At 40.1% G+C, this 26,435-nt stretch overlaps 1 protein-coding gene across 3 annotated transcripts in view; it reads right to left on the bottom strand.

Moving 5' to 3' along the window:
• negr1 (neuronal growth regulator 1) overlaps positions 1–26,435 on the bottom strand; it is a 394,158-nt gene that overhangs the window by 157,344 nt on the left and 210,379 nt on the right. The gene's annotated exons all lie outside the window — the stretch shown is intronic.

Here is a 26,435-nt window from a genome sequence, read left to right as displayed (position 1 = left end):
GAACATATCAAGACTGTTTCAAGGACAGCTTTTTTCCATCTATGTAACATTGCAAAAATCAGAAAATGTCTGTCCAAAAATGATGCAGAAAAATTAATGATGCTATGATGGATTCTCTGCGATTCTCTGCCAGTGACTCAGCCCCCTATTACAGGGGCTGAGTCACTGGCTTACTGGTGCTCTTTCATGCCGTCCCTAGGAGGGGTGCGTCACTTGAGTGGGTTGAGTCACTGACGTGATCTTCCTGTCTGGGTTGGCGCCCCCCCTTGGGTTGTGCCGTGGCGGAGATCTTTGTGGGCTATAATCGGCCTTGTCTCAGGATGGTAAGTTGGTGGTTGAAGATATCCCTCTAGTGGTGTGGGGGCTGTGCATTTGGCAAAGTTGGTGGGTTTATATCCTCCCTGTTTGGCCCTGTCCGGGGGTATCATCGGATGGGGCCACAGTGTCTCCTGACCACTCCTGTCTTAGCCTCCAGTATTTATGCTGCAGTAGTTATTGTGTCGGGGGGCTAGGGTCAGTTTGTTATATCTGGAGTACTTCTCCTGTCTTATCCGGTGTCCTGTGTGAATTTAAGCATGCTTTTTCTAATTCTCTCTTTCTCTCTTTCTTTCTCTCTCTCGGAGGACCTGAGCCCTAGGACCATGCCTCAGGACTACCTGGCATGATGACTCCTTGCTGTCCCCAGTCCACCTGGCCGTGCTGCTGCTTCAGTTTCAACTGTTCTGCCTGCGGCTATGGAACCCTGACCTGTTCACCGGACGTGCTACCTGTCCCAGACCTGCTGTTTTCAACTCTCTAGAGACAGCAGGAGCGGTAGAGATACTCTTAATGATCGGCTATGAAAAGCCAACTGACATTTACTCCTGAGGTGCTGACTTGCTGCACCTTCAACAACTACTGTGATTATTATTATTTGACCATGCTGGTCATTTATGAACATTTGAACATCTTGGCCATGTTCTGCTATTATCTCCACCCGGCACAGCCAGAAGAGGACTTGCCACCCCTCATAGCCTGGTTCCTCTCTAGGTTTCTTCCTAGGTTTTGGCCTTTCTAGGGAGTTTTTCCTAGCCACCGTGCTTCTACACCTGCATTGCTTGCTGTTTGGGGTTTTAGGCTGGGTTTCTGTACAGCACTTTGAGATATCAGCTGATGTAAGAAGGGCTTTATAAATACATTTGATTTGATTTGGATGACAGGCAGCTTAGCCCCAGTGATGTACTGAGCCGTACCACTACCATCTGTAGTGCCTTGTGGTCAGAGGCCGAGCAATTGCCGTACCAGGCAGTGATGCAACCAGTCAGGATGCTCTCGATGTTGTAGCTGTAGAACCTTTTGAGGATCTCAGTACCCATGCCAAATCTTTTTAGTTTCCTGAGGGGGAATAGGCTTTGTCCTGCCCTCTTCACGACCGCCTTGGTGTGTTTGGACCATTCTAGTTTGTTGTTGATGTGGACACCAAGGAACTTGAAGCTGTCAACCTGCTCCACTACAGCCTCGTCAATGAGAATGGGGGCGTGCTCGGTCCTCCTTTTCCTGTAGTCCACAATCATCTCCTTATTCTTGGTTACGGTGAGTGATGGGTTGTTATTCTGGCACCAACCGGCCAGGTCTCTGACATTCGTGCCTACAGTTTTCCCCGGGTTATCCAAGGTAACTTTGTTACCTAACCCGCCAATATGCATAAGGTCAGCGATAAGTATAATTGTCTCACCTTATGAGCTTGTGGCTTTCCAACCATGCCCTTCACTTCTACGGAAAAGTTTGGGTCCAGTACGCGCTTTGCGCATTTACTTGGATAGAACGAGAGCATTACGCAAGAGCGACCAACTCTTCATTTCTCGGGCGCCCCCTTTGCAAGGACTATTCCATTGGATAGTGGAGGCTATTATATTACCTTATAATAGCAAGGGTGTAACGGCCGTCTGAAGAAGAAGTGGACCAAAGCGCAGCGTGGCAAGTGTTCATGATTTATTCATAAAACTGAACACTGATTAACAAAAAACAACAAAGATAACGAATGAAACCGAAACAGTTATGTCTGGTGCAGACACAAAACAGAAAACAACTCCCCACAAAACACTGGTGGGAAAAGGCTACCTAAGTATGGTTCTCAATCAGAGACAACGATAGACAGCTGCCTCTGATTGAGAACCACATCCGGCCAAACACACAGAAATAGAAAACATAGAACACAAAACATAGAATGCCCACCCCAATTGACGCCCTGACAAAACCAAAATAGAGACATAAAAATGATCTCTAAGGTCAGGGCGTGACAAAGGGTTTACAGTCCCCGGAGGGGCTGAGGGCTCATTCCACTAGGCTACCTCTTTGGCACTGTTCAAAGAACTCTGTTTACAAGATATTTGTGATGCGGCATGTTGGGCTACCCCTCATACATTTGAGGTTTTACCGACTGTGTTTCACTTCACTTTCGTTGGTGCCTACTGTCCTCAGTGTCGGAGCCTCTGACGGATGATACTGTTGGGACTACCCTGGCTTCAGAAGAGCATGTCTGCGATACGGGAGTTGGCCATATTCCATTTTGATACATTGAGTATTTGAAAGAGAACTCGAGGTTACTATGAGTGAGATGTTTCACTGCATTTCATAACCAGTTTCTAAAGAGGGACCTGTCTGTCTTGTGTGATTGGTTCAGCCCGTAGTGATCTGCCTATCGCAAATCCCATTGTGACACATTTTCATCATATTATCAGAGAACCAGGTTTATGAAAGTAACCTTGAGTTATGTTGGCTAACAGTGCTTTCAAAACTCAAAATGTTTCTTTTTTCTAATATGAAGTTGCCCCCTACCTTTTGGCCAACTTGTCTCTCTTGATGACATGTGCATCTCACAGTGATTACTGTACAAATATATTTTCCATGTGGGTTAAGCTGTATGGATGACCTTTTAATGACAGATTGTGAATGTGGATTTGAAAGGCAAGACAATCACAGTTCCAAGAGGGTGTTGAGGGTGATTGGTTTGCCATAATTTGCTTGCCCATTTGGCTATTACATAATCCGCACATTGATTTCATAATGTGGGGCAACTAGAAGTTTAAAAGAGAATTAACAACATTTTAATAATTAAAACAACAAAAACACATTGGTTCTGCACCAACATCACATAATCTGTCTTCTTTCATATATTTATCTCCCATGATGTGGCGGCATTTGAATATTGCATGGATGGAAGGTAAAACAAAACATCTGGTGCGTTTGGAAACTGCCAGTGGTTAGAGCGTTGGTAGACATGTTGAGTTCATGAAAGACAAACAGTGCTCCGAGACATGTCACTCAGTCTGTGTGTGTGTGTGTGTGTACTTTTGAAATGTAGTACAAAGTTTTAAGCAACTGTCAAAGCGAAACAAGTAGGTGGTATTAGTTTATTGGTGTATGCACACCTTTTGGGAATCAATATGAAATCATTTGGAATGTAAGATTCAAGGAGCAGCAATGCACTGACAGCTCAAAGAAGTGTCTCAATTTGCAGTTTTACAGAGGGTTAGTCAAGTAAATCTCATCACAATACGTGAAACAGTAAAACATGAGCAATGTGGGTATTGTACCTGTTTATAGGCTTCAGTTTCAACTTCAGATAAAAGCTCTTAATTCATGCTGCAACAATGAGGGCAATTCCTTAATTAATGACTCAATTGCTTTTTATCCCGGGCAGAGGCATTTCCATGGATCTTTCCTGCCTATTTATCTCTCTGTGCGTCGAAGTTAGACGTGATCTTTATGGCTTTGAATCAATCTGTGCTCAGAGATTTCAGCCAATCACACCCACACCGGCAGCGAATATGAATATGTAAATTTGAAAAGTGGGTCAGAGATCACTTTTCATCACGTCCAATCATTGCAGAAATATAATTTAGCCAAGTGGGGCTTTTCAGGCAATCTGATATAATGATGACCTTCTCAATGGCTGTCAGAATTGAGGTCTGCTTGGTAAATTATTGGAGGGCATGTACTTGCATTAACTCATGCAGAGTTAGCAATTCATAAGATAATTAATACAGCCTTTATTGAGATACCGTTCTTGATTTACTCGCTATTAAAAAAAAACCGGTGATTTAACGTTATACTTTTGGTACAATCATTTTATTTGATTCAAAATCTCCCCTCAACACAGGTCTAGAAAACATGTTCTGCATTTGAGTTTTTAGTCAGATTTGGTTATTGCGGATTCAACATTGGTTATTGTGGATTCAGCCATTTTGATCCAAACACCTATAAAATCTGAAGTGCCAGCCTTTTACACATTATATAATGTTACGCCAAATGGCACACAAAACATTAAAACTCCAAACATGCCGGAGCTTCATTTTGTTTTCATTACTTTGGTTTGCTTATTTTAATTAGCGACCCTAATCTGCAATTAGCCCGGAGGTCAACTATGCTCTTACCTAAAAGCTGTAATTATTTTTTAAAGGGGAATGAGATTATTTGGGCATGTATTTAATTATACTGCTTACCCTTGAAATGTCAGTGTCATTCACTTCATCTGTATTATAGTTAACAAATTAAAGCAAAACAGTGGGATAATTCCAAACTGAAATACAATAGTAATACTAGTGATATACACTTCTAGAAAACTTCTAGAAAAGAAAATGTATCCTTCCTGTAGGTATTATGATTACCGTGACATTTTACTTGACATTTTACTTGACACCGGGTGTCATAACACGTTATGCCACAGTCATAACCATGTCATAACAGCTGACATAACTTGTCATAACCTGTCTTAATATGGTCATAACACTGTCATGACACACATTTACACCTGTTGTGACATATACGGCATTATGTTATGGCTGGTTATGACACCAGCCTCCCGTGTCACTTTACTTGGGCTAAGAAAATACACTTATGAATACACATTATGTCCGTCATAATCATATAAGCCAGATGGGCCTTTCATGTACATGCTCTTATGTCAGTCATCAGTAAAAAAAGAGGGTGTCTTGTCCTGCTCCTGAAATCTGCTCCTGCATTCATCCCAGTCATCAGCAACAGAGCATTGGGGTAGGTGCATGTCTGACATCAATGTGTGCACAATTACAATGATAGTTTAATATGGTCAATTTCAGAAAATGTTATATAACATAAACATACTGGTGACAAGTAGGCTACGATACAATGGAATGTTTTGCCTTGTGTGGTAGATATTGTGGGTTTTGACACTTTTATGTAGGTGTCATAACCAGCCATAAAATAATACAACAGGTCTAAATATATGTGACACGACAGTGTTATGAGAAGTTATGTCAGCTGTTATGACATTATGACATGGGTATGACTGTGGTCAATTGGCTGTCAAAATAGTGTGAACAAAACTGAAAGTACTTTACTGAAAGTCTTGAAAATTCCACATTTCTGTGGCTGTGACACAATCAAAATGATAACCTCGCAGAAGTCCCTTCGGGACTCTTATGAGGTTGAGTCACTCCTTCAGCCACAATTGTGCCCATTGGCAAATGAGAATAACCTTTATTTAACAAGCAAATGCATGTCAGCAGATTAGATTGCTCTCGCAGTCTTGCTTTCTTGTCATAATTGTATCATCCTTTCTTCCCAGAGATGTTGACAGGGGTAATAGCTTTATTCTAATTCCAAATGTGGCATGTCTGTCCTCTCCTGAATTCGCCAGTGACAGAGTCTGCTCTATGATTATACAGGGATGTGTGAGTGTGGCCTGAAGGATGGATTGGGCCCAAACTCATCTCTTGTCCCACAGAGGCTGAGTTAAGCCAGAGTCGTTGAAAGGCAGCGAGGAGTTCCCACCAGTTGGCCCTCCCCTCAGCCTGCTGTGGTATCTGCGGATCCAATGAAACTTCAATCCATTCATTGAGGCCTTATCTTTTGCAAATTAGTCTATTTGTCACAATCCACCCAGTATGGGCATTCACACACATAAATACAGTGGGGAGAACAAGTATTTGATACACTGACAATTTTGCAGGTTTTCCTACTTGCAAAGCATGTAGAGGTCTGTAATTTTTATCATAGGTACACTTCATCTGTAAGAGACGGAATCTAAAACAAAAATCCTGAAAATCACATTCTATGATTTTTAAGTAATTAATTTGCATTTTATTGTGTGACATAAGTATTTGATCACCTACCAACCAGTAAGAATTCCGGCTCTCACAGACCTGTTAGTTTTTCTTTAAGAAGCCCTCCTGTTCTCCACTCATTACCTGTATTAACTGCACCTGTTTCAACTCGTTAACTGTATAAAAGACACCTGTCCACACACTCAATCAAACAGACTCCAACCTCTCCACAATGGCCAAGACCAGAAAGCTGTGTAAGGACATCAGGGATAAAATTGTAGACCTGCACAAGGCTGGGATGGGCTACAGGACAATAGGCAAGCAGCTTGGTGAGAAGGCAACAACTGTTGGCGCAATTATTAGAAAATGGAAGAAGTTCAAGATGACGGTCAATCACCCTCGGTCTGGGGCTCCATGCAAGATCTCACCTCGTGGGGCATCAATGATCATGAGGAAGGTGAGGGATCAACCCAGAACTACACGACAGGACCTGGTCAATGACCTGAAGAGAGCTGGGACCACAGTCTCAAAGAAAACCATTAGTAACACATTACGCCGTCATGGATTAAAATACTGCAGCGCACGCAAGGTCCCCCTGCTCAAGCCAGCGCATGTCCAGGCCCGTCTGAAGTTTGCCAATGACCATCTGGATGATCCAGAGGAGGAATGGGAGAAGGTCATGTGGTCTGATGAGACAAAAATAGAGCTTTTTGGTCTAAACTCCACTTGCCGTGTTTGGAGGAAGAAGAAGGATGAGTACAGCCCCAAGAACATCATCCCAATCGTGAAGCATGGAGGTGGAAACATCATTCTTTGGGGATGCTTTTCTGCAAAGGGGACAGGACGACTGCACCGTATTGAGGGGAGGATGGATGGGGCCATGTATCGCGAGATCTTGGCCAACAACCTCCTTCCCTCAGTAAGAGCATTGAAGATGGGTCGTGGCTGGGTCTTCCAGCATGACAACGACCCGCAACACACAGCCAGGGCAACTAAGGAGTGGCTCCGTAAGAAGCATCTCAAGGTCCCGGAGTGGCCTAGCCAGTCTCCAGACCTGAACCCAATAGAAAATCTTTGGAGGGAGCTGAAAGTCCGTATTGCCCAGCGACAGCCCCGAAACCTGAAGGATCTGGAGAAGGTCTGTATGGAGGAGTGGGCCAAAATCCCTGCTGCAGTGTGTGCAAACCTGGTCAAGAACTACAGGAAACGTATGATCTCTGTAATTGCAAACAAAGGTTTCTGTACCAAATATTAAGTTATGCTTTTCTGATGTATCAAATACTTATGTCATGCAATAAAATGCAAATTAATTACTTAAAAATCATACAATGTGATTTTCTGGATTTTTGTTTTAGATTCCGTCTCTCACAGTTGAAGTGTACCTATGATAAAAATTACAGACCTCTACATGCTTTGTAAGTAGGAAAACCTGCAAAATCGGCAGTGTATCAAATACTTGTTCTCCCCACTGTATATGATTCAGACACATACATGCACACGCTTAAATGCAGAATTGTGTTATCTTCAAGAGCCCTCTTAGATATGCAAACCCAGCAGCCTGGTTATGATTACATAGACCTGCAGTACTAATGACATGGAAGACGAAAAGGGGCACGCAACAAGTCATTAGCAACTAAATTCCTATGCTTTCCATTCCCAGCCCAGTCATTTACAGTTGAGCAATTGTATGGGAGGGTCAGTTCATGTGTTTGAACACATTGTTGGTGAGTGGAAACGCAGCAAGAGTCATAACAGGAATTGGCGAGCAGGTTGGAAGGTGAAGGTGGCAGAAGGCATAACACACAGGATTTACAGGATGTAATCTCCGGCAGCAGTTCGAATCCAGCTGTTTTCTTTTGTCATGTTTTTGATTTCTAACCTTACCTTAGCCACATCCTATCATTCCTAAACTTAACCTTACCCTTACCGTGACCACCTGCTAGTAATCAATTTTCACATGCGCCGAATACAACAGGTGTAGACCTGGCCATGAAATGCTTGCTTACAAGCCCTTAACCAACAATGCAGTTAAGAAAAATGTCTAAAGGTCTTACTCACATTGGCTACGGGGAGCGTGATCACAGTCATCCGGAACAGCTGGTGCTCTAATTCATGCTTCAGTGTTGCTTGTCTCAAAGCGCACATAGAAATATTTTAGCTTGTCTGGTTGGCTCGTGTCACTGGGAAAGCACAATTGTTTAGGAGCCCATAAAACGGCAGCCATCCCCTATGGCGCCATTCTCATTCCGGAGGGGATGGGAGTGGATTGTCAGGCAGTGGATAAACAGAATAAATTACACACAGCTTAAACTGCAGCTCTTAAAGACCTGCCACCTAGCCTATTATACTGTAGGTCACTTTAAAAACCATTCTCATACAGTAATTATTCACTCATTATTAGAAGAGAGTCCAAACAGAAGACCCATCCATGGCTCCAGACCATTTAGTCACATTTTGTGACACTTTGACTTGGCTGTGCAAGTTACATTTTGAATTGGTTGTATCAGTGCGTGCTGGTCATTCTATATGGTCAACTCACTCAAAACGTCCTATTTTTTTAGGAGGCTAAAAACATGATTTGGTCAAACAGTGAAGTACATTATGCTCATGATAATAAAAGTGTCTGCCTGCCCCTTTGCCAAATTTTCGCTGGGGCCTGCTGCTGTGTTGAGTGAGACTCTCTCTCTTTTCCTGGAGAAAAATATGCTCCGGGAGAAAAGTGTTCTGATTGTATAACATTTCAAAATCCAATTGTGGAGAAGACACAACTTTCCTGTTGTCACAAGAGAGGAGGTCCTCCGCTTTCTGTAGGTATAATAGTTTTTTCTCAACTCTCAATTTTTGAACTCAATTGCAACTAACATTTGACAACCTAGATATTTGATATGGCTTTGCGATACGGAGCGTGCAAATTGCACATTGGCCATTGCAACTGCATAGGCCTCATTGGGTGGTAGGCTACAACTGAAATGTTTTTTATGGGACAATACATTAGCTGTTAGATTAATATTAGTATTTAATATTTTGGGATATGATTAGGATCCCCATTACATCTTGATTGGCTTACACATGCATCAGATCAGTTTAAGAATATCTGCTTGAGTTCAACTTGACTCTGCTGATAATGAAACCCACTCGGATGAATGTAAAAAACCTAGCAAACTCCTCATTGATTGACCTTATCCTGACTAACCATCCCCATAAGTATTTGGCTAGTGGTGTTTTTGCAAATGATATCAGCGACCACTGCCCTATTGCTTGCATTAGAAATACCAAAATGAAAAACTCTGACCCTCATATAATTGTGAAGATAAATAAAAACAAATTCTCACCCTAGGTATTCCTTGATGTATATTATTCTGAGTTTTTTTCTACTAGCTGCATATAAGACCCTGTTTTGGCACTTAAATATTTCTCATCCATTTTTACCTGGCTGATAAACATGGCCCTTTCAAGCGACTCAGAGTCAATAACCGAACTAACCCATGGTACTCTCCTGTACTCTCAGACCTGCTCTTGATAAGTAATCAAGCCTGGGCCAAGGCTAGACAAACTGGCTAGTTAGCTGATTGACAGCTATGTAGGCAATTGACCAATAGGTGCACTGCCTCGGTGAAACAGGACAAATCAAACTACTTCCTTAGCGCTATGACAGACGTTCAGTGATCCCTCTAAATTCTGGAAAAACGTTAATTCACTGAAGCAGGGTAATTCCTCTACTTCCCTGCCTAATCAAATTGTTTTATACTCCTGCATCAATACTGAAAAAGTTCAGATTTGTGATGCTTTTAAAATCAGCATTTTACCTCAGCTCGTTTCCTATTTGAAAGAAATGGTGGTCATACTGGTGTTGGCCAGTCAGTTGACTGTTCTTCCCACATACAGCATCCAGTTGCCTCGATGGATGATCAGTCAACCTCACGTGACTTGGGAAATGGTAGTCAGGGTTTTTACTTTGGCAACTCACAGAAACAGAAGTTATTTCTGCCGTATTAGCTATTGACACCAAGAAGTCATTAAGGGCTGACAATTTGGACCTGTCTTTGCTTAAGGATGCAGTGCCCCTCATTGCTGGCTCAGTAACACACATTTTTTATTGAACTTTTGTATCAGGAAATATTCCAAAAGTGTGGAAAACAGCTCCATAAGGGCGGGGATAGTAGCAATCTTGATACTTATCGACCCATTTCCAGGCTTTCTTGTCTTGTGAAAATACTACAATGAACAAAAATATAAACGCAACATAAAACAATTTCAAAGATTTTACTGAGGTACAGTTCATATATTCATGACGCCCCTAATCTATGGATTTCACATGACTGGGAATACAGATATGCATCTAGAGATCACAGATATCTTTAAAAAAGTTAAGGGTGTGGATCAGAAAACCAGTCAGTATCTGGTGTGACCACCATTTGCCTCATACTTAGCGACACATCTCCTTCGCATAGAGTTGATCACGCTGTTGATTGTGGTCTGTGGAATGTTGTCCCACTCCACTTCAATGGCTGTGCGAAATTGCTGGATATTGGCGGGAACTGGAACACGCTGTCGTTCACGTCGATCCAGAGCATCCCAAACATGCTCAATGAGTGACATGTCTGGTGTGTATGCAGGCCATGGAAGAACTGGGACATTTTCAGCTTACAGGAACTGTGTAGAGATCCTTGCAGCATGGGGCCGTGTATTATCCAGCTGAAAAATTATGTGATAGCGGCAGACTAATGGCACACTGGGCCTCAGGATCTTGTTACGGTATCTCTGTGCATTCAAATTGCCATCGATAAAATGCAATTGTGTTCATTGCCTGTAGCTTATGCCTGCCCTTATCATAACCCTACCGCTACCATGGGGCACTCTGTTCACACTGTTGACATCAGCAAACCGCTCGCCAGATGTGGAGGTCCTGGGATTGGCGTGGTTACATGTGGCCTGCCGGTTGGACATACTGCTAAATCCTCTAAAATGACGTTGGAGGCAGCTTACGGTAAATAAATTAACATGAAATACTCTGGCAACAGCTTTGGTGGACATTCCTGCAGTCATCATGCCAATTGTATGCCAATTGTACTCTCCCTCAAAACTCGAGACGTCTGTGGCATTGTGTTGTGTGACAAAACTGCACATTTTAGAGTGGGCTTTTATTGTCCTCAGCACAAGGTGCACCTATGTAATGATCATGCTGTTTAATCAGCTTCTTGGACTGATTATTTTAACAAAGGAGAAATAAGCTTTTGTGTGTATGGAACATTTCGGGGATCTTTTATTTCAGCTCATGAAACATGGGACCAACACTTTATATGTTGTGTTTATATTTTATAGAATCATTGGTCAACAAACCACTACGTTATTTTCTATCTGTAAATGTCAATCAATCCGTATTCAGACCTAAACCTAGCACCACTACGGCTACCATGCTTGTTGTAAATTATATTACAAATGGCTTAAATGATAGAAAGTGCTGCCATGTTTGTAGACTTGTCCTAAGCTATTTATACTGTATACCATGTTATTCTGTTGAACAAGCTGTCCTCTATAGGGTTGGGTACTGATGCCTGCCGATGGTTTCAGAATTATCTCAATGACAGAACTCAGGCCATCAAGGTCGAAGGGGTCAAATCAAATTTCCCTAAGTTACATAAAGGGGTGCCCCAAGGTTCAATATTCGGCCTACTACTGTTTACAATCTATTCAAATAATATTGTTAATGCTGTTAAAAAAGACATTCATTTATATGCAGATGATACAGTGTTGTATTCCATTGCTCCATCGGTTGGCCAAGCCTTTTCACATTTGTTGTCTCATTTTCAAGTACTGCAGAGGTCACTATTTGATCTAAAGTTAGTACTAAATGCAAACAAAGTGCATGCTTTTTTCTACGTCCCATAACCCATATTGAAATGCATTTTTAATGACAAGTTAATTTCTACAAATATCTTGGTATCTGGCTTGATGAAAAAAAGTCACTGAGCTGGTGAAGAAGTTCATGGTTGGTTTCTTTTACAGAAACAAACATGTATGACTTTTGTTAATAGGAAGGAAATTATCCAGGCCACATGTTTTGCTCTATGATGTTTATTTTAGATTATGGAGATATTATCTAGTATATGCATGCAGCAGCATCTACACATAAACCACTAGATGCTCTTTTCCATTGTGCCCTTTGGTTTATTACTGGTGATGGTTAAACTCACCATTGTGTTTTGTAATTCTGTATCGGTTGGGCATCTTTGTATGTAAGGAGAGAGCAGCATATTCTTCTGTTCATCTACAAAGCACTTATGGAGACACTTCCTATGTTCTGCATTCTACATCCGTAGATACCAGCCATTAGTCTGTGTGATTAATGGGGGCTGACCAAGAGCGGTGTTTGGAAGTCAAGTGCAGATCCTGGGTCATTTATACAAAATGAGTCCGAATGGTTTGAGCTACAAACTATTAAAAGCTATCTATGAAAATCTGAGGCTCTCACGAATACGCACATGTTTTGCTCTATGATGCTTACAAGCTACACAAGAGTCGTTAGAAGGTAAGGGGTTCTTCTACATAGAATATCATAGGAAATCCCTGGAAATAGTGTTGTAATAAGCTCCCATAGTTGCTGTCACAACCTCCAAACTCCACACACAGATGTCACTGACGAGTTGTTTATTCATTTTCCAGTGAACAAACAATTTCAAACAATTTGTAATTATAGAATTCATATTCATGAATTTGTAGCATTTTTCTTTTGCTTTGGTGAACCTCATTTGTCAATAAAACTCATGAATACAACTGTTTATTTCAAATTGTTTTGCGTTCTAGTTGTAGCCCTAGTTATCCTGAAAAGAAAATGGTAAAACACGTCATTGTGAGGCTAAATATAAGGGCTGGACCTGCAGATAAAAGAAAGTAAGATAAATTAAAAGCTGAATATTGCTGGGATCTCGGTACTGATAGGGTTAATAGTACAGCACAAGGAAATAACTACATATATTTAAAATTTGAATACACACTTTCATACATTTATGCCTTAGCATTCTATGCGTCATGTGCTCATTATAACGGCAATACTGCAGCCATTCATTTTCCCATATATTTCGATACTGTCACGACTTCCGCCGAAGTCGGTCCCTCTCCTTGTTCGGGCGGTGTTCGGCGGTCGACGTCACCGGCCTTCTAGCCATCACTGATCCATTTTTCATTTTCCATTGGTTTTGTCTTGTCTTCCTTCACACCTGGTTCCAATCCCATCAATTACATGTTGTATATTTAACCCTCTGTTTCCCCTCATGTCCTTGTCAGAGATTGTTTGATTGTATGTGATGTGCATGTATTATGTTGGTGTGTGACGGGTTTTGTACCCCCTTTTATTATTTTGTACATTTTGGTTTTTGGAGTTTTATCAGCATTTATTACAACTCCGTTTTTACCAAGTTCGTTCTCCTGCGCCTGACTTCCCTGCCACCAACAAGCACGTATTACAGATACTTTGCTCTACTGTTAAAATTGTTTTGACTAAGTATGTCCTGATATTATCCTTATCTCACAGCATCCTTGAATCCTGATATCCTAATTTCACAGTACCAGTTGTTCTGAAAACACCAGAGAGAATCTCACAACATCAGGAACCATCTGTGTCCTTGCTTCTTCCGTTTGACGTCAATACTATGCATAATCATGTAATTAATAGATGCTACTGAATGCAAGTGCAACACATGGAAATGCAATAATCATGAGGAATTTCACAGAGGTCGTTAACTCTTGCTCCCTAGCGTGAACAGAGCCACATATCATATTGTATGGAGTTGCACCTAAGTTTCCCCCCTGCTATGTTCCCATGACGTGAACACAGCAACCTTGAATGGTACAGTGGTTCCTCCTTGTGTCATACAGTTGTGTCATACTGCGGAACACCTTGCGTGCTACCGCCAAATTCTGTGGCACGTCATTATATTTTCAGCCATTTTTTCTGTTACTGCAAGTTATTGCTAGTTTGACCACCAGAGTGCATCTTTGAGAAGCATTTGATACTATTCTGTATTGGCATTACCAGAGAATTGAAAACCTTTTTTTGTAATAACATAGTATATGGGATTGATTTTAAGACATTTGGCTTAATTAATATGATTATTTTGTGTTTCTATTCAGAGAAAAATTAAAAACGAAACCCTCAGGGTTTCCGTTAGGATGGAATGGAAAATATGGCGCTGTACAACGTGACAGTAGGGAGTAGGCTACAGGATTGGAGGATTCTAAATTGTTTGCCTTCATTAGACAACTTTGGGCCAATATTTCTGTAAATCAGTGATATTCATTCGCATAGTAATTCGTTATGGATCCATAACTAAATAAACATCTGCAATTTGAAAAAGTATTATTTTATCATTATTTTATTAACGAAATGTGTTTATTTGTTTATTAGGCTACTGTGTAGTCTAAAATACATACTGTAGTAAACATGGGAAAGTGCCTAATTCCTTACATAAGGGAGAGCAGGCCATGTTTGTACTACAGAATGCAGGGCATGCGGGAGACCGGTGTTATTTCATAGTTGTGATCTTGGAATGAGTAGGTGTGTCCAAACTTTTGACTGGTACTTGCTTAATTAATGTGATTAATATTATGGTGTTTCCATTCCATGAAAAATGTAAAACCCTCTGGGTTTCCATTAGGATGGAACAGAAAATATGGCGCTGTACAACGTAACACTCATAAAAAAATTCAGAGCGTTGTCAATTTGTAAATTCAGACTGTTTCGCTCTCAGAGCGCACACTGAACGTTCGAGCCGAGGAGTAGGGTTGATTTGAGCGTTCTGACCTTAAAACGGCAGTCGAGCACCAAAGCTAACGCTACTTCCAGACACAAATGAGACCACTCTGACCATTTTATTCGCCTTAGCAGAGCTGGTTAGGTAGTTTTCTTGATAACCGGAGCGTTGGTGACTGTGCTGCTGGAAACAATTTAATTACGCTTTTTTTGCCAACGTTTACTGACACCGGCCATATTCAATCGGTGTTGAGAGCTCGTAAATTCATTATTCTGCGCTCTGGTGCACTCAGACGAGAGTGCTCTGAAATTGGTGTAGATAGCCAGAGCGAATTTGCGAAAGCACCCGAATGTCCATTGAGAACGCACAACGACGATACCATTAAGCTAAGCTAAGAATGACGGGCATAATCAATTCAATAAACATTGGGTAGTTAGCTTATAGTTAATATACTGACAAGTTTGATGTATAACTACTAATGTTAAGTAGCTAGCTAACATATCGGTACATACTGCTGTAATGATATGCTATTTGGTTCGTAAGGACAGCATAGCTAACAAATTGTCAGCCAACATAACGTGTTAGGTAACTTATTTGAAAAGTCATTACTTTATTACATTGAGTAGCAAGCTTCCCCTTGGTCGTTAGGGCAAATCTGGTCTGTGAAAGGGGGGGGGGGGGGGGGGGTTCACCCCTAGCTCGGCTATTAGACTCTTCTTTAGTAAAGGTTGAATAGTCTATTGTTCAGTTATTAGCCCCCTTCCCCAACTTGCAACAAATTGTTGTTGTTCCAATCTCGTTCCTTTCCCTCCTCCACACGTCATCATTCTGCACCTGAGTGGCTCGCTTGTGGGCGTGCTGGCAGGATATGGCAGCATCTTCGGTTGTGCGTCAAGAATTCTGCATAGAGTAGCAGGTTTGTATGAAGGTGTGGTTATTCACAGGACAATTGTTATATGCTATGGAGGTACATTTGTGTCGTTTTGTCGAGAGCAAAACGTATTTTATTTTCAGTCAAAAATTATTTTTCTGAAAGCAACTTTTTTTCCGACACTAAGGAAGTCATAGTGGACACCTACGAAGAAGGACTGTGTGATGATGGCTCTCAGTTAAGCTGCACTGGGCGTTCTTCCGTCCAACTTCTACATAGCTAGTACTTAGCTCAGTGTTGGTTCATAACATTGTACTATATTACATTCATACATACTGTAGAATGATAAATCATGCAATTATTAATCTCAAGCTAACCAAAAGCATTTAGCTACGAACGCCTGTTCTCGGCATTTTCAGTTGAATTAATCTAACTTTCTTCCATGGCAACTCATAAGCAGGCCATGTCATATTTGTTTCATAGTCGATATATAATCATATTTCATGACAGTGTAATGGTTTGCTTTTTTTTTTTTTACAGAAGGCTGAAATAACACAATATGTCTGTAACGAAGAGTTAGGGAGTCTTTGCAGCGTGTAGATGGTACAGGTATCATTGCAAATTTCCCATCACCTAATGAACGACAACAATACCAGTCTGGTGTTAAGCTTTCTGTGCTGTATTGACGTATCCTGAAAATGACATCTGCTGCTTTAGATTGAACGGTCATATCTCAGTTATTGTTTTCATATCTACAAAAAATAAGCTATTTACTTTACTTTCAGAGAGCGAGCTGATCAAGGGGTCAAAAATGTTGATATTGCCAGATGTTCACAGTCCGAGGAACAGGCCGTGGAAGCTTTATTGCTGGCAAAAGTGTCCATAACCAGAGGTAATTAAAACTGTTCTGTGTTATTTTTTCTCTTCATCTCTGCCTGTCTTGTTGTACATGGAACCTGTCTCACATTCATGAATTAAAAATCCCTTAAGATGTCAGCTGCTAATTTTCAGATTTACACCACATAAACACAGCCATTTTCACTTGAATATCTGTTTCTATCTGTTGCTGCCAAGTCATGATTTCCCTGGGGGTTAGCCTGGCAATAACCAAGTGGTGAGACACATAGCCCTCTATATTTAAATGTTTCAGGTACACTCTGATAGGTGTCTGCGTCACATACAGTATCTTCTATTCACATGTATCTTCTATTGTTTGTCCTCATGTGTCTGTTTTTCAGCATAAAGTACTCTGTAGCCACTTAGTGCGGACACGAGGTGAGACCACACACACACACAATAAGTCTCTCTTCTTCACTTCATCCCTCTCCCCCTTCTCCATAAATTCTCTAGGTTATATCAGCTGTTTTGGTGAACCCCTCCCGCATCTGAACTGGCTTACAGAGAGCACAGCATGATCATAGGTGAGAGGTCACTTGGTTGGGTCAGCAGGAAGTATTATTAAAGAGATGACTTACATTGAAATACAGACAGAGATGCAGTAGTCGTAATGATCCAAAGTCAGTTTTGCATTTCACCTCCTGATGATTATGACGACTGACCGTGTTAGAATAAAAAAACAAGGCATAATCATACTCTCTCTCTATCCATCTGTCTCTCGTCTGCAGGTATGTTTTGATGTGAGAGAGGAAGCCAGTCCCGCCATCGCCACCTCCCCAGCTCTTAAGATAACCTTCAGGCCAACTGGGGGCCCAAGGCTGGTTAGGAGACACTGCAATTGTGATGAACTGAGAGAATATTAGGGTAGCACTGTAATTCATTAATCATATGCTGTCTGCCAGTGTTCTTACCTCTTTCCCTTTCTGTCTTCTACACCTCTTTCCCCACCTCATCTTTCTTCCTCGTTTTATAATGCACACCATATGTGCATTGAAGCACAGATTGAATTGTATTTATAATATAACATTACAATTATCATAATTATAATGCATGTATTATGTATTTATAACATCTGGATAATGAACTTCTTTCAATAAAGCATTTAACATTCTCCACTGGTTGAAATTAAGTATCTCATTGAAATACTATCCTGCGTCCTCAGATTAATGCAGATGAAGGGAGTTAGATATGCATATTATTTCTGTATATATGAATTACAAATCAGCCTTTACTTAAATCATGATTCTAGTCTATTGCATAGTTACAATGTGTAATCATTGATGAGCAGGAGTGGTAAACACTGTTGAAGTGTATAATTGTAATACATATATGCAGACACAGCATCATTCAAATAATGGAGTTTGATCTGACTGAAAATAATGTCTGAGAGATTCATACCTGAAACGCACATGTATTTGCCAAGGAAGAGTACATGATCAGTGAATACAATTCAATGTACAGGCTACAATGTGGGAATCTCATGTGTGTTAATAACTACAGTACATGTATATAGGACTTGCATCCTTGGCATAATACAGTTATTATATTCTACTCTATCCATGGGCTTCATTCAGACTTGAAGTTGATACAACAACAATGATAGCTGAGGTTCATAGATTTGTATAAATATTAGTTCAGATCCTAACGTGTTAGAACGGCTACATACTGTAGCTAGCTACACAACCATAGGCATATCGTTATTTTATCCTCCACTAGACAATAAGCAAGTAAATAGTTAGCTAGCTATGCTACTTCAGCTGCATTTCAAGGCAAGCTTATAATAATTGTACATTAAATGTGCAGTAAATGCTTTAGCTAGCCAGATAATTTACATCCACTGTTTGACAAGACGACAGCCTGGTTTGCTGGTTTTCTCAGGAGTCCCTAAAACATCAAACAACACAAATTATAAATACATTTCCCTGTCATAACACTAGCTAGCTAGCTGGCTAATATTAGCTAGTCAGCTAACTTGCTAAATATCGATTTTCGTAAATTAACTTTATGACCAAAAAATATGCAAATGTTTGTCTCTACATTAACTCCTCTGGGATAGCGTCCCACCTCGACAACAGCCAGTGAAATTGCAGGGCGCCAAATTCAAAACAACAGAAATCCCATAATTCAAATTCCTCAAACATAGAAGTATTTTACACCATTTTAAAGATAAACTTCTTGTAAATCCAGCCACAGTGTCCGATTTCAAATAGGCTTTACGGCGAAAGCACACCAAACGATTATGTTAGGTCAGCACCTAGTCACAGAAAACCATAAAGCCATTTTCCAGCCAAGGAGAGCCCTCACAAAAGTCAGAAATAGCGATTAAATTAATCACTAACCTTTGATGATCTTCATCAGATGGCACTCACAGGACTTCACGTTACACAATAAATGTGTGTTTTGTTCGATAAAGTTAATCTTTATGTCAAGAACCTCATTTGAAATTGGTGTGTTATGGTCAGAAATGCATTGTCTCAAACAAACATCCGGTGAAAGTGCAGAGAGCCACATCAAATTACAGAAATACTCATAATTAACATTGATAAAAGTTACAAGTGTTATGCATGGAAATATAGATAAACTTCTCCTTAATTCTTGAGGATAAGGTGCAGAGTTTTCACTTAGGGAAAAATAGCGTGCGCAATTTCAACTTCGTGCTACTCATCCCCAGAATATAAGATATGCATATTATTAGTAGATTTGGATAGAACACACTCTGAAGTTTCTAAAACTGTTTGAATCATATTTTATTTTTATTTTACCGTTATTTTACCAGGTAAGTTGACTGAGAACACGTTCTCATTTGCAGCAACGACCTGGGGAATAGTTACAGGGGAGAGGAGGGGGATGAATGAGCCAATTGTAAACTCTGTAAGTATAACAGAACTTATATAGCAGTCAAAACCCTGAGGACTAACTTTTTTATTGTTAAGTTCCTGTATGTTCAATGTGTTTATCATGGGCAAAGCAGAATTCTAATCACTATCCACGCAGTTTCTACTGCTTCCACTGGATGTCGCCATTGTATGTTAAGGTTAACTTCTTGAGAATACAGGGGGTGCTATTTTCCCATTAGCATAATTTGCTCTACAGATTAAACTGCCTCTTATTCAATTATTGCTCTTACTATATGCATATAAATAATACCATTGGAAAGAAAACAATCTCTAGTTTCTAAAACCGTTTCAATTTTGTCTCTGAGTGATACACAAGTCATTTGACAGCACTTTCCCTGACCAAGAAGTAGAATGCAAGAAGTCTATGCTCGCTTCAACGCTCTGCCTATATATGGTCATGACCCCTATGACCAGAAACACACCTCATTCGCCTTCCTCTGGGTGTCAAGAGGACGTCAGAGGAGAAATTCTTTGTTTATCTGGTACTGACGTGAAATAAGACCTATTTCTTTGGCGTGACCGACAACTTCCGGTTTTCTGATTCGCACGAGTTGGAGCTGCGATTGTGTACTGTTTTGCTGGCGTTATGGATGAAAACTATCTCCGTGTCGAATTTTGTTTGATACATGTGACCATATCATCGTAATGTATGTTTTTTCAATATAGTTTAATCAGATTATTAGAATTTTTTCGGGAGTTTTGTGGTGTTCCGTTGTCTGATTTTATTTACGTTTGAGAGATCCGTGCCACTCGACCAGTACCTGTGCTAAATGGAGTGGGAAAGGAACAATTCTGAACGGAACCAACGACTCATCTTGACAAAGGACACTTTGATCAACATTCTGATGAAAGATCAGCCATAGTAAGACCCAATTTACGATGTTATATCATATCTGTTGTGCATGTGAACTGGCCGTGGGCGCCTAGCCGAATCTGCCTGGTATAGCTATGCTAATTTAGCGCTACATTTTGTTTTCGTTATAAAACATTTAATAAATCTGAAATATTGTTTGGATTCACCAGATGTTGGGCTTTCAATATCTGTACGCTGTGTATTTTTCTGAAATGTGTTAAGATGAGTAATTAGTTATATGACGTTGGTCTCTGTAATTGTTCTGGCTGGGTAAGCACTATTTCAGATTGCAGCTGCAATGTAGAACTGTGATTTATACCTGAAAAATGCAAATTTTTCAAAAAAAAAACTATGCTATACCATAAATATGTTATCAGACTGTCATCTTATGAAGTTGTTTCTTGGTTAGTGGCTATATATATTTTTATTTAGTCGAATTAGTGATAGCTACTGACGCAGGAAAAAGCTGTTGGGAGTAAAACAAATCGTGTCCTTTGCTAACGTGGTTAGCTAATAGATTTACATATTGTGTCTTCCCTGTAAAACATTTTAAAAATCTGAAATGGTGGCTTTATTCACAAGACCTGTATCTTTCATCTGGTGTCTTGGACTTGTGATTTAATGATATTTAGATGCTACAAGTTACTTGTGACGCTATGCTAGCTATGCTACTCAGTGGGGGGGGGGGGGTGCTACCGGATCAGGGTTGGTGACTCGTGAGAAGTTAAGGTTAAGGTTTTTTCTTAGTAAACTGAGAAAGATATTGACCCGGAAGTGGAGTGACGTCGTGTGTTTATGTTTGAGAGTTGAGCAAGACTTGAAAAGTACCGTGAGTTTGTTGATATCCTGTATTGAAAACAGATTGACCCGTCTTCAATTTGATCGATTATTAACGTTTACAAATACCTTAAGTTGTATTACAAAAGTACTTTGAAATGTTTTGGGAAAGTTTAGAGGTAATTTTTTAGATATTTTGTCGTGATTTTGCGCAAATTGAAGGCTGTTTTTCCTGGTACAACGGCGCCAAATAAATGGACAATTTGGATATATATGGACGGAATTAATCGAACTAAAGGACCATTTGTGATGTTTATGGGACATATTGGAGTGTCAACAAAAGAATCTCGTCAAAGGTAATGCATGTTTTATATTTTATTTCTGCGTTTTGAGTAGCGCCGGCATGGTTGAAATTGTCAACAAAGAGAGTGTAGCCATTGCACTATCATCAGATAATAGCATCTTATGCTTTCGCCGAAAAGCCTTTTTGAAATCTGACATGTTGGCTGGATTCACAACGAGTGTAGCTTTAATTTGGTATCTTATATGTGTAATTTAATAAAGTTTGATTTTATAGATTTTTTTTTGAATCTGGCATTTTAACATTTTAACCTGTTTGGGGTGCAGCCCGACACCGGTACACTTATGACAACATCCAGCTCAAGTGCAGGGCGCGAAATTCAAAAGCTATTTTTTTTTAAATATTTAACTTTCACACATTAACAAGTCCAAGACACCAGAAGAAAGATAAACTTCTTGTGAATCAAACCAACATGTCCGATTTTTTTTATGTTTTACAGGGAAGACAAAATATGTAAATCTATTAGCTAACCACGTTAGCAAATGACACCACTTTTCTAACTCCATCAGTTTCTTACTCCATCAGGTGCTATCACAAATTCGACCAAATAAAGATATAAATAGCCACTAACCAAGAAACAAATTAATCAGATGACAGTCTGATAACATATTTATTGTATAACATATTTTTTTTCAAAAATTTTGCATATTTCAGGTATAAATCATATTTTACATTTCAGCTACACTCAGAAAGTGCACCGAAAGCAGCCATAATATTTACAGACACCAACGTCAAATAGCTAATTACTCATCATAAAACATTTCCGAAAAATATATAGTTTGCAGCAATTGAAAGATAGGCAACTTGTGATTCCAAACAATATTTCCGATTTATAAAATGTTTTACAGCGAAAACAAAATGTATCGCTATATTAGCGTAGCCACAATAGAGAGACACATTTGGGCGCCCACGACCCGTTCACATGCACGACAGATATATGAAATAACATCATAAAATGAGTCTTACTTTGGCTGATCTTTCATCAGAAGGTTGAAGAAGGTGTCCTCTGTCCAGATGAGTCGTTGTTTCGATTCAGAATGGCACATTTCCCTCTTCAATTAGCATTGGCACGAGCCGAGTGGCATAAATTTCTCCAACGTAAACACAGTCAGAGGACGGAACACGGCAAAACTCCCGAATAAAGTTTCAATAATCTGATTAAACTATATTGAAAAAACATACATTACGATGATATGGTCACATGTATCAAAAAAAATTCGAGCCGGAGATGTTAGCCGTTCGTTACGAAGGCAAAACAGAAGTCAATCCCACTTCCTTCAGAGTACCGGAAGTGGACGCTCACGTCAAAGAAATAGGTTTTTTTCCACCACAGGACAAGATGAGCACAAAAATATCTTCTCTGACATCCTCTTTACACCAATAGGAAGGCGTATAGAGTGTCAGCAGACTCCTAAGTGTCAAGACCATGTATAGGCATCAAGTTGAAAAGAGCATCGATTTCTGACATTTCACTTCCTGGTCAGGAAAAGTGCTGCAGAAGGACTTCTGTTTCACTCAGAGAAATAATTCCAACTATTTTAGAAACTAGAAAGTGTTTTCTATCCAAAAAGAATAATAATATTCATATTGTACGAGCAAGATTTGAGTAGGAGGCCGTTTGAAATGGGCACGATTTCACTGGCTACTCAACACTTTGCCTTGCAGCCATAAGAAGTTTTTAACAGGCTGTTGGGATGCAAGCGTCCCGCGATCCCAGAGAGGTTAATGCAACTGCTGTGTCAGATTTCAAAAACGCTTTACAGCGAAAGCACATCTTGCGATTATGTTTGGTCTGCGCCAAGTCACAGAAAAAGGTGCAGCTATTTTCCAAAGAAGGAGAGGTGTCACAAAAGTCAGAAATAGCATTATAAATATTCTCTTATCTTTGATGATCTTCCTCAGAATGGACTCCCTGGAATCCCAGTTCCACAATAAATGTTAGTTTTTTTCGATAAAGTCCATCATTTATGTCCAAATACCTCCTTTTTGTTCACGCGTTTAGTTTACAAATCCAAAGTCAGGAGGCGGGGGCAAGTCCAGGCGAAAGTTCAGACGAAAATTCATATTACAATTTGTAGAAACATGTCAAACGATGTATAGAATCAATCATTAGGATGTTTTTATTATTAATCTTCAAAAATGTTTCAACCGGAGAATTCCTTTGTCTTTAGAAATGCAATGGAACGCAGCTAACTCTCACGGGCGCATGCGAAACTGAGCTCATGGCACTCTGTCAGACACCTGCTTGAATCAGCTCTCATTCTCTCCCCCTTCACAGTAGAAGCCTCAAACAAGGTTCTAAAGACGGTTGACATCTAGTGGAAGCCTTAGGAAGTGCAATATGACCCCATAGACACTGCATATTCGATAGGCAATGACTTGAAAACTACAAACCTCAGATTTCCCATTTCCTGGTTGGATTTTATCTCAGGTTTTTGCCTGCCATATGAGTTCTGTTATACACATCATTCAAACAGTTTTAGAAACTTCAGTGTTTTCTATCCAAATATACTAATTATATGCATATTCTAGCTTTTGGGCCTGAGTAGCAGGCAGTTTACTCTGGGCACCTTATTATCAAAGCTACTCAATACTGCCCCCCAGTCCCAAAGAAATTAACTAACATATTCCTCTCAATTGTACATTTTTTCTTGACTCGTTATGATGTTATAACTACTTACATTTGGTTCCACCGTAATGTTTTGCCAGCCATCTTCACCCAGGGACGGGTGGCTCGCGTCAAATTCATCATTGGAACCACTCGATATGATTGGTCATATAAAAACCTTGGGACCCAAATGCATAATGAGTGCTCTCACTCCCCCTTGTGGTGTTCTGGAGCAATGAAGTTGTGACGCTGGGTACCGCGGCGCAAGCTCACAACTTTTAAAGGAGGAACCACTGTATGGAATTGCACCTAAGTTTCACTCCTGCTATGCTCCACTGATGTGAACACAGCAACCTTGAATCGTATAGAGTTGCACAGGACTCCGTTAAATTCCCCCGATGTGAATAAAGCTACCGTGTTTTACTAAATTCCCCCGACGTGAATAAAGCTACCTTGTTTCACTAAATTCCCCTCATGTGAATAAAGCTACCTTGTCATCTACAGTTACCGCCCTCAATGGGTATCATGGCGTAAAATATAGAATCGTGTGTAGTTTCCTCCCACTAATGTTTTTCACCTCAGCAACTTGTCTTACGTTCCCATTTTCATTCCCCTACATCACATTCACACCCAGCAGCTTTCACCAGTCACATCCATGTACATATACTTAGGTCGACAAGTACATGTGGCTACATGGCTACTACGTAGCATTGGGTATTATATTTAGATTTGGCGATCTAGCTAATGTGTTTTGATACACAGTATTAGCCTATGATAATAGTGCACATAAAGATGCAGGCAAAGTCATCTCTATTGAAATAAAAATACAGAAAATTCTGGAGCCCTATTTTAACACATTAAATATAACAACAATAATTGTCAACCCAAAATGCATGACAATCACTGGATTAGGTTGTGCATTCAAATATTTAGAATCACAACATGAAACGATGATGAATAACTTATTTATTGAATAGCATCTCAGTAGTCTATTACACTTTATAATAAAGCACTTTGAATTATAGTAATCAGGCAACCAAATCATGGGCTGGTGCCACCAACTGAAAAACTTAGTGGGACCAGTGCCACCAGGGGGAAATGTTCAAATGAAATATCTCATTTACATAAGTATTCACATCCTTGAGTCAATACTTTGTAGAAACACTTTTGGCAACGAATAAGGTCTTTCTGGGTGAGTCTCTAAGAGCTTTCCACACCTGGATTGTGCAACATTTGCCCATTATTCTTTTCAAAATTCTTCAAGCTCTATCAAATTGATTGTTGATCATCGCTAGACAACCATTTCCAGGTCTTGCCATATATTTTCAAATCGATTTAATTCAAAACTGTAACTCAGTGACTCAGGAACAGTCTTCTTGGTAAGCAACTCCACTGTAGATTTGGCCTTGTGTTTTAGGTTATTGTCCTGCTGAAAGGTGAATTCATCTCTCAGTGTCTGGTGGACAGCAGACTGAACCAGGTTTTCTTCTAGGGTGTTGCCTGTGCTTAGCGCCATTCAGTTACCTTTTAATCCTTTAAAACTCCCCAGTCCTTAACAATTACAAGCATACCCATAACATGATACTGCCACCACTATGCTTGAAAATATGGAGTAGTGTGTTGTATTGTATTTGCCCCAAACATATCACTTTGTATTCAGGACCATTCAAATCCCCATCCCAGTGTAGATGTAGGACGTGTCCATAGCACAGCATATTAATCATTATGAATTTCCTCTTCAGTGACATTAAGACATTTCCAGTTGCCAAAGCATCTTTCATATCTTAAAAGCCATGTCTCTGTAAATAATTGGCCTCTAATATTCCTCTGAAGTACAAAATAATAGCAAGACATCCATTTAAAAAAACAAATGGACACAAACATGTGCCAAACTTTCTGTAAGCATAGACAAGGGGCGATAATGGCAAGTCTGGACAACTATAGGAGAACTAAAGGTAGAAAGCATGACTGTCTAAGGTATTGTATTACTGATTACTTTTCTGAATATATTATCATTACAGTAACTTAATCGACTCAGAAATCTGACAAATCCTTAATCTACCCGATTAGCATCAAACAAACTAGGCGTCACCATTTCCCTCACACACTTGTGACTAGTCATAGCAGTGGTGTGATTCAGCATAGGGTATCAACGGAGAGGAAGACTTCAAAGCGAGAGAGAAGAGGATGGGAAGAGTAATAATTGTCAAGCACCCTTCCACCTCATACTTAGGAGTGCTGATTTCCATGTGACCATGATGACTAAAGCCAGTATCATTCATTAATGCTCTGGGGTCCTCATTACTGTCGCTTCACACTTTTTGAAAGACTCATTACCTGCATAATGGAATAGCCC

The sequence above is a fragment of the Salvelinus alpinus genome, chromosome 16 (genome assembly GCF_045679555.1).
Source record: "Salvelinus alpinus chromosome 16, SLU_Salpinus.1, whole genome shotgun sequence".
NCBI lineage: Eukaryota > Metazoa > Chordata > Actinopteri > Salmoniformes > Salmonidae > Salvelinus > Salvelinus alpinus.
This window is presented reverse-complemented; position numbering and strand designations above follow the sequence as displayed.